Source organism: Rhinoderma darwinii, assembly GCF_050947455.1.
Source record: "Rhinoderma darwinii isolate aRhiDar2 chromosome 2 unlocalized genomic scaffold, aRhiDar2.hap1 SUPER_2_unloc_6, whole genome shotgun sequence".
NCBI lineage: Eukaryota > Metazoa > Chordata > Amphibia > Anura > Rhinodermatidae > Rhinoderma > Rhinoderma darwinii.
Window position 1 is genome coordinate 382,814 of NW_027461729.1, and position 16,230 is coordinate 399,043.

The window sequence follows — 16,230 nt, forward strand, 5'->3', positions numbered from 1 at the left end:
TTTAAAAAAGATAAAAGAAAATGTTTTAGTAGCCCCCATTAGTAATTTTAGTGAACAAAAGTGCAAACAAATATGGAGAATGGTAAATATTAATTATCTTTTTAATCCTCAGAAAGATCTGGCCTGGAGTTGTGCCCACGAGTGTCTTCCATGCCGGGCATTCCAGCATCGAAGGGGACTGACCAACTCGGCTGCGTGTCCAAGGGGAGGTTGCAGAGATGATGAGACAGTCTACCACCTTTTCTGGCAGTGCTACTACGCACAATTGGTGTGGTCAAGAATCCTCCCCTTGGCACAGAAGATTACAGGACTACAGAGATTTACTAGCAATGGCATTTTTTATGGATGTCTGGAATGCCCAACACAGACCCGAAAAATGATGGCATGGAAGATCACTAACTGCGTCAAAGCAGCTCTGTGGGCGGCCAGAAACATTCTTTTATTTAAACATGACGTTTTAACTGTGGATGATGTTTTAGCCATTTGTTTAAGTGAGATGCACAAGTATTTTCTTTTAGATAAAAAACTCTCTCCTGTTTTATGTAGAAAATGGTTTTTTAGTGAATGGAGTTCCATAATTTGATGCCACCAAGTGCCCTTTTATAAGTTATGTGATTTTATCTGATAACTTGTATTTATTATTATACCATTGTTGTAAACCCTGTGTATTTATTGATTTATTGTAAAAATGTAAAAATTGTAAACCCTTTTTGTCAAAATTTTAAATAAACGGTTACCTCCTTTGTTGGGGTAGTCAACTCAAAAAAAATCTGTTCTTATCAGTTTAATATCTGATACGTCCCCTATCTGGGGACCATATATTAAATGGATTTTTAGAACAGGGAGATGGAAATAGAGCTTGCTCTGTCCACTCCACGCATTGACCTGGTATTGCAGTATTTCCAGGACCGGTGCACCCTTTCCTTATGTGTTTACTAAAATCAGATTCCAAAAGTGCTTTTTGTGTTTGCCATTGTTTTTGTCTTTCGGATGGGATCTCCCCTTTTAATCCCATTATTTCAACACCTGTTGGACAATGCATTTGTACAGTCATGTGTGATAATGAGCTAATTTATTAAATGCAATTAATTAATACATTGCCACCTCTTGTTTTGTGTCGTCTGTGTTTCTGTGTTTCCGGCATTTCACATTGGAACAGCTCATTCACCTTCCTTGTCTTCTCTCCGCCCTCCCTCCTAGGTAGGTTAAAGAGCTGCACCTGAGCCAGCCACTGATTGATGCAGCACCATAGTCAAATAGTGGAGTGGAGTAGGGGAACAGCAAACAGCCATTAAAGCAGCCAGCCCGCCCGCCCGCCCGTCACAATGGACCTACCTGTGTACACTAGATGGATGTGATGGAATGTACTGTGGTCCCTACATTTCAAGAAGAAGTAAGAATTGCAGTTGCAACAAACCCTTGCTTGCCTACAAAGAGAGCAGCAATTTGGATTTGTTACTATGTTACCTGGAAGAATAACAAACTGTGCAAGGATGGAGGTTGTAGGAGCAAGGAGAACAAGTTGTCTGTAAAGTTGGTGGATGCCTATTTTCCATTTTGCAGTCCCTTGTCTCCCTCTTGTGGCCTCCTGGAGGCAACTAGCTGTGCAAAAAAAAGACAGCCTGGGGGCCGGCTGTTGCAGTGTTGCCCTCTCAGGCAACACTGAGTGACTGACTGAGCCGCACCGTCTTATATAAAGTTCAGACGGAACTTTGCACGTGTCATAGTGGAGACCTCAGGAGCCAGAGCCAGCTTTCTGACATCATAATGGGGCCTCAGAGATAAAAGCCTGGGCCCAGGCAGTGTTGGTCAGTGCTGCTCAGCAGGCAGCACTGGACTGGATTAAAGCTGATACAAGGTGTGAAAGGAGAAGGGGTGGCAGTGGGCATGCACTTACTGCTGCTGCTGCCAGTGTTTGCACGGCAGGAGGGCATTTGGGCGTTGCCAGGAAGGCGTTTTTATGTCGATTCCTCCTCTTTCAGCACTGCATTGTGGTGCAAGCAAAAGAAGCAAATCCTGTCTTGCTTCCTCTCCGGCCTTTATTCACCTCCCGCTTAGTAGCTGTGAGTGTGTGTGAGCCTGCAGGGCCCCATGGAATTGCCTAGGAGTAGGCTGAATCGCTGCAAGGGGTGAACAGCAGTATTGGGCAGGCTCGGTCAACGCGCGGCCCGTTCGGGTTATCGCTTCTCGGCCTTTTGGCAAAGATCAGTGGTGGGGGACTGCTACTGGTCTGCGTCAGAAGGAGTGATCGGGGTCCTCCTTGTGGGGGCCCCGGATTGTGTTCGGGGGTGATCGTGGGTTGGAGAATATATCGACCTGCAAAATGGCGAAAACGGCTCAAGGACTTGAGGACACGGTGCGATTGGAAGTCGAGGAGGGATTTCGTGACCGAATTGGATTGGATCAGATCGTGAGGGAGATTCTGCAGAAGCTCCCTTATCTCAAGGTAACGGATGTGTTAGCTTTGCAAGATTTCCAGAGGCAAGGAATTTATGATATCACTCTTTGTTTTGAGGATATATGTAAGAAAGTGTATGCGGATATATTGAAGATGAAGGAGGAGAAGAAAGTGACTGTTTTGGAGCATATAAGAGTGATACCATCGTTTAAACAGCAAAAGAAAATGTTAATAGTGCACATGTATAACCCAAAAGTTAAGGACGACACGGTGAAGGTTTTTTTGACAAGATATTGCAAGGAAGTAGTTTTTGACAGAAGATTGGTGAACAAACATGGATATTTGAATGGTAAAAGAAGATTTTTTGTTATATTTAAAGAAGATTGTGAGGTACCTGCAGTTTTTTCAATTGGTGGAGAGAGGGGCTTTTGTTACTACCCAGGACAGGATATGTATTGCAGGCATTGTTTTGTTTATGGCCATGTACTGGAAAATTGTCCAGTGAAAGAAGAGGTATGTAGGAACTGTAATAAACCAGGACATAGTGCTAGAGAATGTCAGGTAGCAAGGTTGTGTGACATATGTGGAAGTGGGAATCATCTAGCAAGAAAATGTGTACACTGGGGGAAGCAGGTGCAGGCAAGGGAGGAAGGAGTTAAGAGAATTGGGAATAGTTCCATTAGAGGCAAAAGTACATATGCAGACAGAGTTAAAAGTATAAGTCATGGCTTGCAAGATGTTGCAAAAGTACAAGCAGATAGAAGGATTGTTGGTGCTTGTAGTTCCACAGAAGATGGTGGACAAACAGTTTTGGAGGGAAAACCAGTTTTGGAGGGAAAAACAGTTTTGGAGGGAAATGCATATTCAAATGAGGGGGAGGGGCTTGAGGACATTTTGAATGAGATCTTTCTGGCTCCTTCAGTGATGGTAGAGAATATCTCCAATAGTAGTGAGAGTGATGTGGATGGGGAGGATTGCCCTGATCCTGCAGTTGGGGAAGGTGAGGAGATGGAGTGCCAGGGTGATAGCTCTGATGTCTCCTTGACTCCAGGACAAAGAGTTTTAAGTGAAGAAGAATATGAAGATGCTGATGATGTTGTTATTGAGAGAGGAATGGAGGAAGGGGAGGCCGCTTCTGCCAGTAAAAGAACTAGGGTAGAAGGGTCTTGGACTGGGTTGCAGAGGGATCCTGTCTTAACTGGAGGTAGTCAGATGTGCAGGGATTCTGATACAGGATCGCCTGATATAGGGGTTTTTTTAAGTCGCAAGGTTGAGAGACAGGGCCCTTTTAAGTAAGAATATGGCTGACAAAATGGTGAGCATTGCTATAGTCGCAATAATGAGTGTGTTGGTAGCTACACTGAATGTGCGGAGCATTGGATCCAGCACAAGAAGAGCTGTAATTTTTGACCACCTAAGCACATTGAAGGTTGATGTGATATGCTTGCAAGAGTGTGCTATAAGATCTGCACCCCATAGCAGTGAGTGGCCTCAGGGGCAGTCCTTCTGGTCGCCTTGCGCTGAGAATAAAAATGAAGGCATTGGTATTTTACTCAAGAACAGTAATTTTAAAGTTTTGGAGTGTAATGTGATTTTACCAGGTCGTTTTATGATATTGGTTTTAGAGTTTTTAGGACAACGTATTAGGATTTTTAATGCTTATGCACCAGCAGATAAGCAGGCACGTGTGTCATTTTTAGAAACTCTTAAACTTTTTATGCCTGGTAGGGTTTTTACCATTGTCTTAGGTGATCTTAATTGTATCAGAAGTATTAATGATCGTCAGAGCTCTACAGATGTCAAGTTAGATATTACCTCTAATGCTTTAAATAATATGGTGCAGGACTTACGTTATACAGACGCAGGGCTGATGGTTACCACCGAGGAGAATTTTACATACATAGCTGATAGTGGGAGATCAAAATCCCGGATTGATTATATTTTTGCGTCCGAAGGAGTTAAGGTGGCTCGATGTGACCAAGTGATGACCAGCTTTTCAGATCATAAGATTATTACTGCGGAAATAAGTGTCTCAGAGTCAGCTGTCTTTGGCAGAGGGCTCTGGAAATTAAATATAAGTCTTTTGCAGGATGAAGAGGTAGTGGAAGATTTTAAAAAAGTGTTTTTATCTTGTGTTGATAAACAGAAGTGTTTTAGCAGCATACTGGTCTGGTGGGATTGGGCCAAGGAGAAGTTTGCTGGGTTTTTTAAACAAACTTGTTTTAAGAAGGCACAAGATAGGAAGAAGAAGGAAGCCATTTTAATCTCAAGATTGGAAGCACTTTATAAATTCAGGAATATTGGTTTTGATGTGAGTAGCGAAATTGAGGACATTAGGGAGGAGAGGAGAAAGTGCTTGAAAGAAAGTGGGAGAAACATTGTGTACCGTGCAAAAGTACAGCATATGGAGGAGAATGAGAAGTGTACTCGGTACTTTTTTAAGAAATGTTTTAATTCCAAAGGGCTTTTTAAATCGATTCTAACCCCAGATGGTGAAGTGACTGGGAAGGAGATGGTGAAGGGAATCGTTGGCTTTTATGAAACACTTTTTAATAATGATAGCAGAGCGTCTGAAGTGGAGATTAATGACTATTGTAAGATTTTATCCAATAATGTGCCAGAGGAAAGTGTTGGCTTTTTAACGGAAGATGTGAGGAAGGGGGAGGTCAAGCGCGCCATGGAGGGTATGGCAAAAGGGAAAACTCCTGGTAGCGATGGCCTCCCTGCTGAGTTTTATTGTTCTTATTGGCATATAATTGGGGAAGAATTTCATAAGGTTGTGCAATATATCTTTAGTTGCGGGCTTTTATCATCTTCTATGCAGAATGGGATTGTGACTTTGATTCATAAAAAAGGTGATGAAAAAGATATAAGAAATTGGCGCCCAATCACATTGTTAAATAATGATTATAAAATTGTGGCAAAGATTGTGGCAAACAGGTTAAACGATGTGATAGGTCTTATGGTAGGGGACTATCAGGTGTGCGCAGTACCTGGAAGAAAGATTTCTGACAACTTAGTGCTTTTAAGAGATATTATTTATTATTCAAATTTTAACAAAATTCCTTTATTTATTGAATCAACTGACTTTGAAAAAGCATATGATAAAGTGTCACACCGTTTTATGTTTACAGCTTTGAGACAGCTAGGCGTCCCTGAAAAACTGCTTAGAGTGATTAGAGGATTGTACAGTGGAGCTAATAGTCAAATATTAGTAAATGGTCATGTTAGTGAAGCATTTAGGGTAAGATCAGGAGTGAGACAGGGATGCCCTCTCTCCCCAATTCTTTTTATATGTGTAATTGAAACACTTTTAAAATCAGTTCAGCAGGACAAAGGAATGAGAGGAGTTTTTGTCCCAGGTGCCAATGGGAAAAATGTAAAATCGATAGGCTACATGGATGATGTGGCCTTTATCTGTAATTCTCAGAGTGATCTAAATAGAGCGAATCTCCATTTGAGGATTTTTTGTAGCTTGGCAGGGATGAATGTAAATTGGAGCAAATGCCAGCTAGTGAATTTTGGACAACAAATGGATGTAGTGGTGGATAAGATTCAAAAGAAAGAAGAGATAGAAATACTAGGTATAATTTTTGAGAAAGATTTAAAAGGCAAGAAGAGTCATGCAATATTGGAGAAAAAGGTGGAGAAGAAGATAAATTTTTGGAAATTGAGAAAATTGTCTTTTAAAGGGAAAATTTTAATAATCAAAGCTGTGATTTTACCTCTACTTTTATACACAACGATGATCCTCCCGCCGGGGAAGTTATGGATGAGAAGAATGACGAGGAAACTGTTCATTTTTTACTGGGGATCAAAAATGGAAAAGATAAGAAGAGCGACTGTTATGAGCAACCCCGAGCGGGGAGGGTATGGTTTTCCAAATATAGAGGTTTTTATAAAAATGCATTATTTTTTATTGATTTTTAAAACCGTACAGTGCAACAACAGGACAGCTGACATGTGTAAGTATCTAGCAGGTTGGTTGCTTACAAAATGGGGATGGTGTGAAAGGGACCTGAGGAGACCCATGTCATTGGTAATGCCTGTTTTTTATACGGTCCTCAGGTCCTTTAGTGATCAATACCGATTGAGTTCCCTTGGTAAGCCTGAGAAAAGTGCAATAGTACAACATTTGAGGAAAGATGAGGTTTTGTGTGATGTGCCATTTTGCAGTTCTGCACAGTCAGCTAAGATATGGAAGTTATTTTACGTGTCTGGGCTGTCAAATAGACAAAAAGACGTGACATGGCTCTCATTACATGGCTGCCTCCCAACCCGATCTTTTATGAGTAGACGGGGCATTAATATACGAGAAGTATGTCCAAGAGAGGGTTGTGGAGGTATAGAAGATATTTATCACATATTTTGGGACTGTTTTTATGCCAGACAAGTTCTGTTTTTATTGGAGGGCCTGTTTGCTGCACTTACTGGTGTTAGGAATTTTATTTTTGAAAGGGTTTTAATTGGTCAAGATTTTACTTCTGATTTAAATGTACGCGTCTGCTGGATTGTTTTTACTATTTTTAAGGAGGTTTTATGGGATACTAGAAACCTGCTGGTTTTTGGAAAGAACATGCTAACTCCGAGAGAATGTAGAAAAGTGTTTTTATCCAGATTATTTACAGTGTTTTTATGTGATAAGAAGAGATTAGGTGATGGAAAAGTGGAAGAAATCTGGAAACATACGGAATGGAACAATTTTTGTAAGTAAACTTGATTATTTATTCTTTTACTAGAAGTGTCGACCAATAGTTTTTTTTCCAAATGATGTTTTTTTAGACCTTGTTTTATGGTTTGAGTCACATGACGTGAAACTGATTACAGAAATATAAACGAGAGTCTGCTAACTGAGGAAAAAAAAAAAAAAAAAAAAAAAAAAAATCTGTTCTTATCAGTTTAATATCTGATACGTCCCCTATCTGGGGACCATATATTAAATGGATTTTTAGAACAGGGAGATGGAAATAGAGCTTGCTCTGTCCACTCCACGCATTGACCTGGTATTGCAGTATTTCCAGGACCGGTGCACCCTTTCCTTATGTGTTTACTAAAATCAGATTCCAAAAGTGCTTTTTGTGTTTGCCATTGTTTTTGTCTTTCGGATGGGATCTCCCCTTTTAATCCCATTATTTCAACACCTGTTGGACAATGCATTTGTACAGTCATGTGTGATAATGAGCTAATTTATTAAATGCAATTAATTAATACATTGCCACCTCTTGTTTTGTGTCGTCTGTGTTTCTGTGTTTCCGGCATTTCACATTGGAACAGCTCATTCACCTTCCTTGTCTTCTCTCCGCCCTCCCTCCTAGGTAGGTTAAAGAGCTGCACCTGAGCCAGCCACTGATTGATGCAGCACCATAGTCAAATAGTGGAGTGGAGTAGGGGAACAGCAAACAGCCATTAAAGCAGCCCACCCGTCACAATGGACCTACCTGTGTACACTAGATGGATGTGATGGAATGTACTGTGGTCCCTACATTTCAAGAAGAAGTAAGAATTGCAGTTGCAACAAACCCTTGCTTGCCTACAAAGAGAGCAGCAATTTGGATTTGTTACTATGTTACCTGGAAGAATAACAAACTGTGCAAGGATGGAGGTTGTAGGAGCAAGGAGAACAAGTTGTCTGTAAAGTTGGTGGATGCCTATTTTCCATTTTGCAGTCCCTTGTCTCCCTCTTGTGGCCTCCTGGAGGCAACTAGCTGTGCAAAAAAAAGACAGCCTGGGGGCCGGCTGTTGCAGTGTTGCCCTCTCAGGCAACACTGAGTGACTGACTGAGCCGCACCGTCTTATATAAAGTTCAGACGGAACTTTGCACGTGTCATAGTGGAGACCTCAGGAGCCAGAGCCAGCTTTCTGACATCATAATGGGGCCTCAGAGATAAAAGCCTGGGCCCAGGCAGTGTTGGTCAGTGCTGCTCAGCAGGCAGCACTGGACTGGATTAAAGCTGATACAAGGTGTGAAAGGAGAAGGGGTGGCAGTGGGCATGCATTTACTGCTGCTGCTGCCAGTGTTTGCACGGCAGGAGGGCATTTGGGCGTTGCCAGGAAGGCGTTTTTATGTCGATTCCTCCTCTTTCAGCACTGCATTGTGGTGCAAGCAAAAGAAGCAAATCCTGTCTTGCTTCCTCTCCGGCCTTTATTCACCTCCCGCTTAGTAGCTGTGAGTGTGTGTGAGCCTGCAGGGCCCCATGGAATTGCCTAGGAGTAGGCTGAATCGCTGCAAGGGGTGAACAGCAGTATTGGGCAGGCTCGGTCAACGCGCGGCCCGTTCGGTTTATCGCTTCTCGGCCTTTTGGCTAAGACCAAGTGTATTTATACAGGAGGTTTTTAGTCAGAAGGTGCTCAGGTACCCTCTCTCTCGGCCTCGGGGGATCGTCCAGGTTCGCCTGGACTTCACCCCCGTGCTGCTATTTGGGAGAGAGGCTTAGTCCTGAGCAACGAGTTGCGATCCCCCCAGCCCCTTGGTCTCCGTTAGTCAAGGGGCGCAGCGCAAGCTGTGCGGTACCGACCTGGCCACGCAAATGGCAGGCGGACCTGATGCGGTGCCGGTATACGCCCGGTTGAGGAATACTGCAAGATTTATCTTGGCAGAGGGTGGAGGCGGTCCTCGTGGTCTCAAGTTCCTTGTCCACGATATTTTGGAAAAGCGGTTGGCGGTCCACAAGAACGAGATTTTGGCGATCCAGGACTACCCAAGGCGTGGAGTGTACGATGTGACCTTTATGGGAGAAGGAATCCTCCGTGATGCCATGGGAAAAGCTGAGAGGCAACAAGGTGAACTCATGGCCTTGGGAGTCCAGGTAATTGAACACGCTTTTGAAGTAACCAAACTCGTAGTGATTAAAATGTATTCCCCATACGTGAAAGATCAGGAAGTGGCTGCGTTTCTTGCTGCATACTTTAAGAACGTTAAGCTGCTGGGGAGAGTTATGAACGAGTGCGGTGTGTGGACCGTCAAATGGAAATTTATTGTTACGCTAATAAAGGACCCCTCCACCCAAGAAACGAAGCTACCACCTGCTCGTTTTAAACTTGGGAATGTGAATGGCGACCTCTATTTCTCAGGAATGCCAAACTTCTGCAGGGCCTGCGGTACCTATGGCCATACCAGTTTTAACTGCGATGTCACCTGCAGGAACTGTGGAAGTAAACAACACACAATGAGAGAATGTACAGAAGAGAAAAAATGCAATTTTTGTCAAAAAACTGGTCATCTTTATTATGCTTGTCCACATAGGTACCGAGGCGAAGAAGATGAGCAACCCGAGGTGCCCCCACGTGCTCCACCAGCAGAGCAGTCCCGTCCTCAAGGAGGAGAACAAGCTGTTGCGGCGAAAGAGCAGAGAGGTACCTGGGCTTCAAGAGTACGGCTAGCCGAAGCCAAAACAGGTGCCTCTCAGCCAGCGACCTCAGGGGATAAAAATGAGCCCAGCGCCAAGGAAAAACGGCAGGCCAAGAGGAAGGCAGAAAAGGAGCAGGCCATCGATGAACCTGTGGCATCCCAGACGGCTGGTTGCTCAGGCGGTGCCGGGCCTGCTCCTAATCCTGGGTCTCTAGAGACCGACTCGGAAGGAGAAGACTGGGTACAGGTGGGTCCCCGTAAAAAGGGGAAGCAAGAACGTGCCAGTAGGAGGGAGACAGGGGAGGAGCAGATGGATACGTCCGTGCGGAAAGATGTGGCTCCTCCTGGGACCCCCTCCTCGCCTGCACTGGTGAGGAGGACGGGCACTGCTCCCTCCGTATTATCGGACACCCCGCCATGCGCACAACCTCCCCCTCTAGACCGGCCTTCACGGGCCCAGGGGGGAGAGGCGGGGCCCTTGGGGGACCCACCAGACATGGACCCAGTCGGTCAACCGAGAGAGACCCAGGTGAGGCTGTGCGAGTCTGGGCTCCCCGTGTACGAGGTGAGTGTTGCTGGCTCAGCTCTCAGCGACAGTAGTTCTTCTCCTGCCTCGTCCCTCTTTTCAGTTGAGTCGGATGAGGGCGGGGCCATGAGTTCAAGTGAGGTTTCGGGTATTGCTGGTGGAGGAGCAATCTGATTTTAAGTACGCCTATTATTTATTATTTTAAAATCAGAATTTTGCTTTAACTCTCCACGATGTCTGAGCTCATGGGAATCTCCCTCAACGTGAGGGGCGCCAAGTCAAAAGTGAGAAGGGTTGCTCTCTTCAATTTTTTATCTTGCCTGGCAGCCTCTGTATTTTTCCTGCAGGAGTGCGGCATTCCCCATACAATGAGATATGAAAATTACAAAAAGGATTGGAAGTATGGTCCATCCGTCTGGTCTGGATCCAACGAGTCCAGATCAGCAGGGGTCGCCATTCTTTTTAAGGGAAACGTTTTAATTGATTTTATTCAAGAAATCTTACCAGGACGTATTTTAATGGTTAAAGCTTTTATTGATGGTGTAAAGTGGCAGTTTTTAAATTTTTACGGATCACCAGAAAAGAACGAAAGAGCGAGGATGCTGGAGATTTTACCGCTTTTTATCAACACATCTGAGCCTTTTATCCTCGCAGGTGATTTTAATTGTATCCTGAGAGGAGAACGCCGGCTTACCAACAGTACGAGTAGGAACTATGACAAGACCTCTGGACTGCTCAAGGATATCGTGACTGATTTTAAATTAAAAGACATATACAAAGAATGTAACAGGAGCAGTCCAGAGGAAGCCGGCGTTACCTGGAGCAACGCCACCTGTAGCTCCAGGATTGATTTTATCTTTTGTTCTGAAAATTTACTGCCTTTTAATTGTGAAGTTTTAACCAATGTGTTTTCAGATCACAGGCTTTTATCTTTTAAAGTAAAGCATGATCTTAATAATATTGTATGTAAAAAGTCCTGGAAGATGAATGTTTCCCTTTTAGACGATCCACAGGTTTTAGCAGATTTTATTGAATTTTACCAAGAAAGCAGGCGGGTAAGAGACACACGTACTCCCATCAGTGCATGGTGGGAGAAAATGAAAAAGAAAATAAAAGATTTTTTTATTAAGAAAAGCGTGGCGAAAGCCAAAGAGAAATACGCTTTTTTTAAAATTCTCAATACCCGTCTGCAGACCCTGTACAAAATGCAAGATCATGACATAGACGTTAAAGATGACATCACCAATTTGAAAAAGGAGATAGCCCAGTGCCTGGAGCAGAAAGGTAAAGAGATTATATTCCGTTCAAAAATACAACATGTGGAGGAGAACGAGACCTGCTCCAGGTACTTTTTTAAGAAAATAAATAACAAAAAGGCAATTATCAAAAATATAGAAGGGGTGTCAGATGTACAGGGTCTTTTAAGTAAAGTTCATGAGTTTTACACTGACCTTTTTAATGTTAAGACTGTGGATCATAATTTTATGCGTGACTCACTGAAGGAGATTACTACTGTTTTAGACCCTGTCTCCCAGAATTTTTTATTACAGGAGCTGACGGAGCAGGAGGTTTTAGAAACTGTTAAGAGTTTTAAAACAGGGAAAGTTCCCGGACCGGACGGTATACCCAGTGAGTTTTATGTAAAATTTTATGACATTTTAAAAGAGGATCTTTTTAACCTTTTTTCTGATGTTTTTAATTCCAAGATGCTGCCTAAGTCCTGGCGGAAGGGTGAGGTCTCCCTGCTGTATAAGACGGGTGACATCGCAGTTTTAAAGAATTGGAGACCAATAACCCTTCTAAATAGCGACTATAAAATTATGGCTAAAATATGTGCAAATAGATTAAAAGCCATAATACCCCACATTATACACTCTGACCAGGTGTGTGGGGTGCCAGGCCGCAGCATCTGGGATAATTTAAACCTAATAAAAGACGTGATTGAGGACACGAGGTCTAGAAAAGTTAAATTAGCCATTTTATCTATAGACTTTGAGAAGGCGTTCGACCGTGTCTCTCATTTTTATCTTTTTAAGGTTTTAGAACGTATGGGTATACCTGAAGGATTTTTATTATCTATTAAAGCCTTTTACAGAGAATGCACCAGCAAAATTTTAGTGAATGGTTTTAAGACACAGGACGTATTTTTAAACTCTGGGGTGAAGCAGGGGTGTCCCTTGTCCCCACTGCTTTTTATATGTGCATTGGAGCCTCTGTTATGCGCAATTCGCCGCGATAAGTGTATCCGTGGAGTCCCCCTGCCCGGGGGAGGCGGCGTAGAGGCCAAAGCAGTGGGGTACATGGATGATGTGGCGGTTTTATGTAGGGACGCCCTGTCGCTTCAGAGAACCCTTAGGCAAATCGAGTTTTATTGCTGTGCTTCCGGTTTTAAAGTAAACTTCAGCAAGAGTCATATTTTAAACATAGGAAGCATGGCTCTTAGAGATATACCGGTTCCTGTGTCTGATAATATTAAAATTTTAGGTGTCTCCTTCAGTGAGTACGACAATGGTTTTATCAGTTGGGACATGGTGGCGCAGAAGGTAAATCAAAAAATATGCATGTGGAACATGAGGAAGCTTACCATGGAGGGAAAAATTTTAATAATTAAAATGATAATTTTACCTTTGCTTTTATACTTAAGCATGGTTTTCCCTCCTCCCACGGTTTTATTAAGAAAAATTACTAAAGCTTGTTTTACCTTCTTTTGGAGTTCCAGAATGGAGAAACTTAAACGTGAGACGGTAATGAAAATCAAACCAAAGGGTGGCAAAGACTTTCCAGATTTTAATAGGTTTCTTTTAATCAAGTACTTTTGTTTCTGTCTTAATTCTCTTTTTAAACAACATCATTGGTCTTATTTTCTACGTTTTAATACTGGGTTTTTTATGCGAAGGATGGGGTGGTTTGAAATTGTTTTAACCTCACCTTATGCTTTTAATCTACCAGCAAATTACGTGATTTTAGAGAAAATAGTGGCCTTGTTTAATTTTAAAGGGAAAAATTTTAATGACATGATAAACAGTAAGAAACTTATAAAAGACATAAGAGGAAATGAAGTCGTCACTAATATTGAAAATTTTAATAATGAACGCTGTGCTTTTATCTTCAAAATGGTTAATGTGTTTTATCTTTTTAATACACAGATGGACCTGGCCTGGAGCTGCGTTCATCAATGTCTTCCATGCCGGGCATTCCAATTCAGGAGAGGATTCGCGAGGTCTGCCATCTGTCCGAGGGAAGGCTGCCAGGCTGAGGAGACCGTGCGTCATATTTTTTGGACTTGCGATTTTACTAAACATATTTGGATAAAGATATTCCCTCTAATGAAGAAGATGGCAGACCTAAAGGACTTGACTTACGAAATGATTTTATATGGACTCTTTGGATGCCCAACCGCGAACCAAAAGACTATTGCATGGAAGACGATGAACTGCGTAAAAGAAGCTCTGTGGAAGGCCAGGAACATCCTGATTTTTAAGCACGATGTTTTATCTGTTGACGATGTTTTAGGTCTTTGTTTTAGCGAGATGTACATTTATTATTTATTAGATAAAAAAAGAAATGCCACCCTTTCAAATAAATGGTTTGTAAAAGAATGGAACTCCAATATATAAGAATTTGCCACCATGTCCCCTTTTATGTGTTTTTATGTAAATTGATTTTATTACTGTAATTCATTGTAAAAAGCTGTAATTCATTGTAAATATTTTTTGAATTTTAAGTAATAAATCATTGACACCCCCGCGAGGGGGTAGCCAACTTAAAAAAATCTGTTCTTATCAGTTTAATATCTGATACGTCCCCTATCTGGGGACCATATATTAAATGGATTTTTAGAACAGGGAGATGGAAATAGAGCTTGCTCTGTCCACTCCACGCATTGAACTGGTATTGCAGTATTTCCAGGACCGGTGCACCCTTTCCTTATGTGTTTACTAAAATCAGATTCCAAAAGTGCTTTTTGTGTTTGCCATTGTTTTTGTCTTTCGGATGGGATCTCCCCTTTTAATCCCATTATTTCAACACCTGTTGGACAATGCATTTGTACAGTCATGTGTGATAATGAGCTAATTTATTAAATGCAATTAATTAATACATTGCCACCTCTTGTTTTGTGTCGTCTGTGTTTCTGTGTTTCCGGCATTTCACATTGGAACAGCTCATTCACCTTCCTTGTCTTCTCTCCGCCCTCCCTCCTAGGTAGGTTAAAGAGCTGCACCTGAGCCAGCCACTGATTGATGCAGCACCATAGTCAAATAGTGGAGTGGAGTAGGGGAACAGCAAACAGCCATTAAAGCAGCCCACCCGTCACAATGGACCTACCTGTGTACACTAGATGGATGTGATGGAATGTACTGTAGTCCCTACATTTCAAGAAGAAGTAAGAATTGCAGTTGCAACAAACCCTTGCTTGCCTACAAAGAGAGCAGCAATTTGGATTTGTTACTATGTTACCTGGAAGAATAACAAACTGTGCAAGGATGGAGGTTGTAGGAGCAAGGAGAACAAGTTGTCTGTAAAGTTGGTGGATGCCTATTTTCCATTTTGCAGTCCCTTGTCTCCCTCTTGTGGCCTCCTGGAGGCAACTAGCTGTGCAAAAAAAAGACAGCCTGGGGGCCGGCTGTTGCAGTGTTGCCCTCTCAGGCAACACTGAGTGACTGACTGAGCCGCACCGTCTTATATAAAGTTCAGACGGAACTTTGCACGTGTCATAGTGGAGACCTCAGGAGCCAGAGCCAGCTTTCTGACATCATAATGGGGCCTCAGAGATAAAAGCCTGGGCCCAGGCAGTGTTGGTCAGTGCTGCTCAGCAGGCAGCACTGGACTGGATTAAAGCTGATACAAGGTGTGAAAGGAGAAGGGGTGGCAGTGGGCATGCATTTACTGCTGCTGCTGCTGCTGCCAGTGTTTGCACGGCAGGAGGGCATTTGGGCGTTGCCAGGAAGGCGTTTTTATGTCGATTCCTCCTCTTTCAGCACTGCATTGTGGTGCAAGCAAAAGAAGCAAATCCTGTCTTGCTTCCTCTCCGGCCTTTATTCACCTCCCGCTTAGTAGCTGTGAGTGTGTGTGAGCCTGCAGGGCCCCATGGAATTGCCTAGGAGTAGGCTGAATCGCTGCAAGGGGTGAACAGCAGTATTGGGCAGGCTCGGTCAACGCGCGGCCCGTTCGGGTTATCGCTTCTCGGCCTTTTGGCTAAGACCAAGTGTATTTATACAGGAGGTTTTTAGTCAGAAGGTGCTCAGGTACCCTCTCTCTCGGCCTCGGGGGATCGTCCAGGTTCGCCTGGACTTCACCCCCGTGCTGCTATTTGGGAGAGAGGCTTAGTCCTGAGCAACGAGTTGCGATACCCCCCCAGCCCTTTGGTACGTCTCAGGACCCCATAGGGCGCAGCTTTTTGCTGTGCGGTTCGGCCTGGCCACGGAAATGGCAGGCGAGCCAGATGCGGTGCCGGTGTATGCCCGGCTAAGGAACTCTGCCCGATTTATCGTGGCAGAGGGTGGAGGCGGTCCACGTGGCGTAAAGTTCTTGGTCCACAAGATCTTGGAAGAACTACTGGCGGTCCACAAGAACGAGATTTTGGCAATCCAGGACTACCCGAAACGAGGAATTTTCGATGTCACCTTTATGGGAGAAGGAATCCTCCGTGATGCCATGGACCGAGCTGAGAGGAGAAAAGGTGAACTCGTGGTAGCGGGAGTCCAGGTAGTAGAACATGCCTTCGAAATTACGAAACTCGTGGTGATTAAAATGTACTCCCCATATGTGAAGGATATGGAAGTGGCAGCATTCTTAGCTGCCTACTTCAAGAATGTCAAACTGTTGGGGAGAGTTATGAACGAGTGTGGAGTGTGGACCGTCAAGTGGAAGTTCTTAGTAACATTGATAAAGGACCCCTCCACCCAAGAAACGAGATTACCACCGGCTCGTTTTAAAATTGGAAATGTGAATGGCGAC

The 16,230-nt window shown here is 43.4% G+C and overlaps 2 non-coding genes and 1 pseudogene across 2 annotated transcripts; all 3 read left to right on the forward strand.

Moving 5' to 3' along the window:
• The first annotated feature begins 733 nt into the window (after positions 1-733).
• Positions 734-922, forward strand: LOC142681774 (U2 spliceosomal RNA). The gene has a single exon (XR_012853645.1). It is a non-coding gene; the product is annotated as a U2 spliceosomal RNA (small nuclear RNA).
• Positions 923-7,244: 6,322 nt separating this feature from the next.
• LOC142681819 (U2 spliceosomal RNA) lies at positions 7,245-7,435 on the forward strand. Its single transcript, XR_012853668.1, has one exon. It is a non-coding gene; the product is annotated as a U2 spliceosomal RNA (small nuclear RNA).
• A 6,543-nt stretch (positions 7,436-13,978) lies between these two features.
• On the forward strand, positions 13,979-14,197 carry LOC142681812 (U2 spliceosomal RNA; annotated as a pseudogene).
• Positions 14,198-16,230: the final 2,033 nt, after the last annotated feature.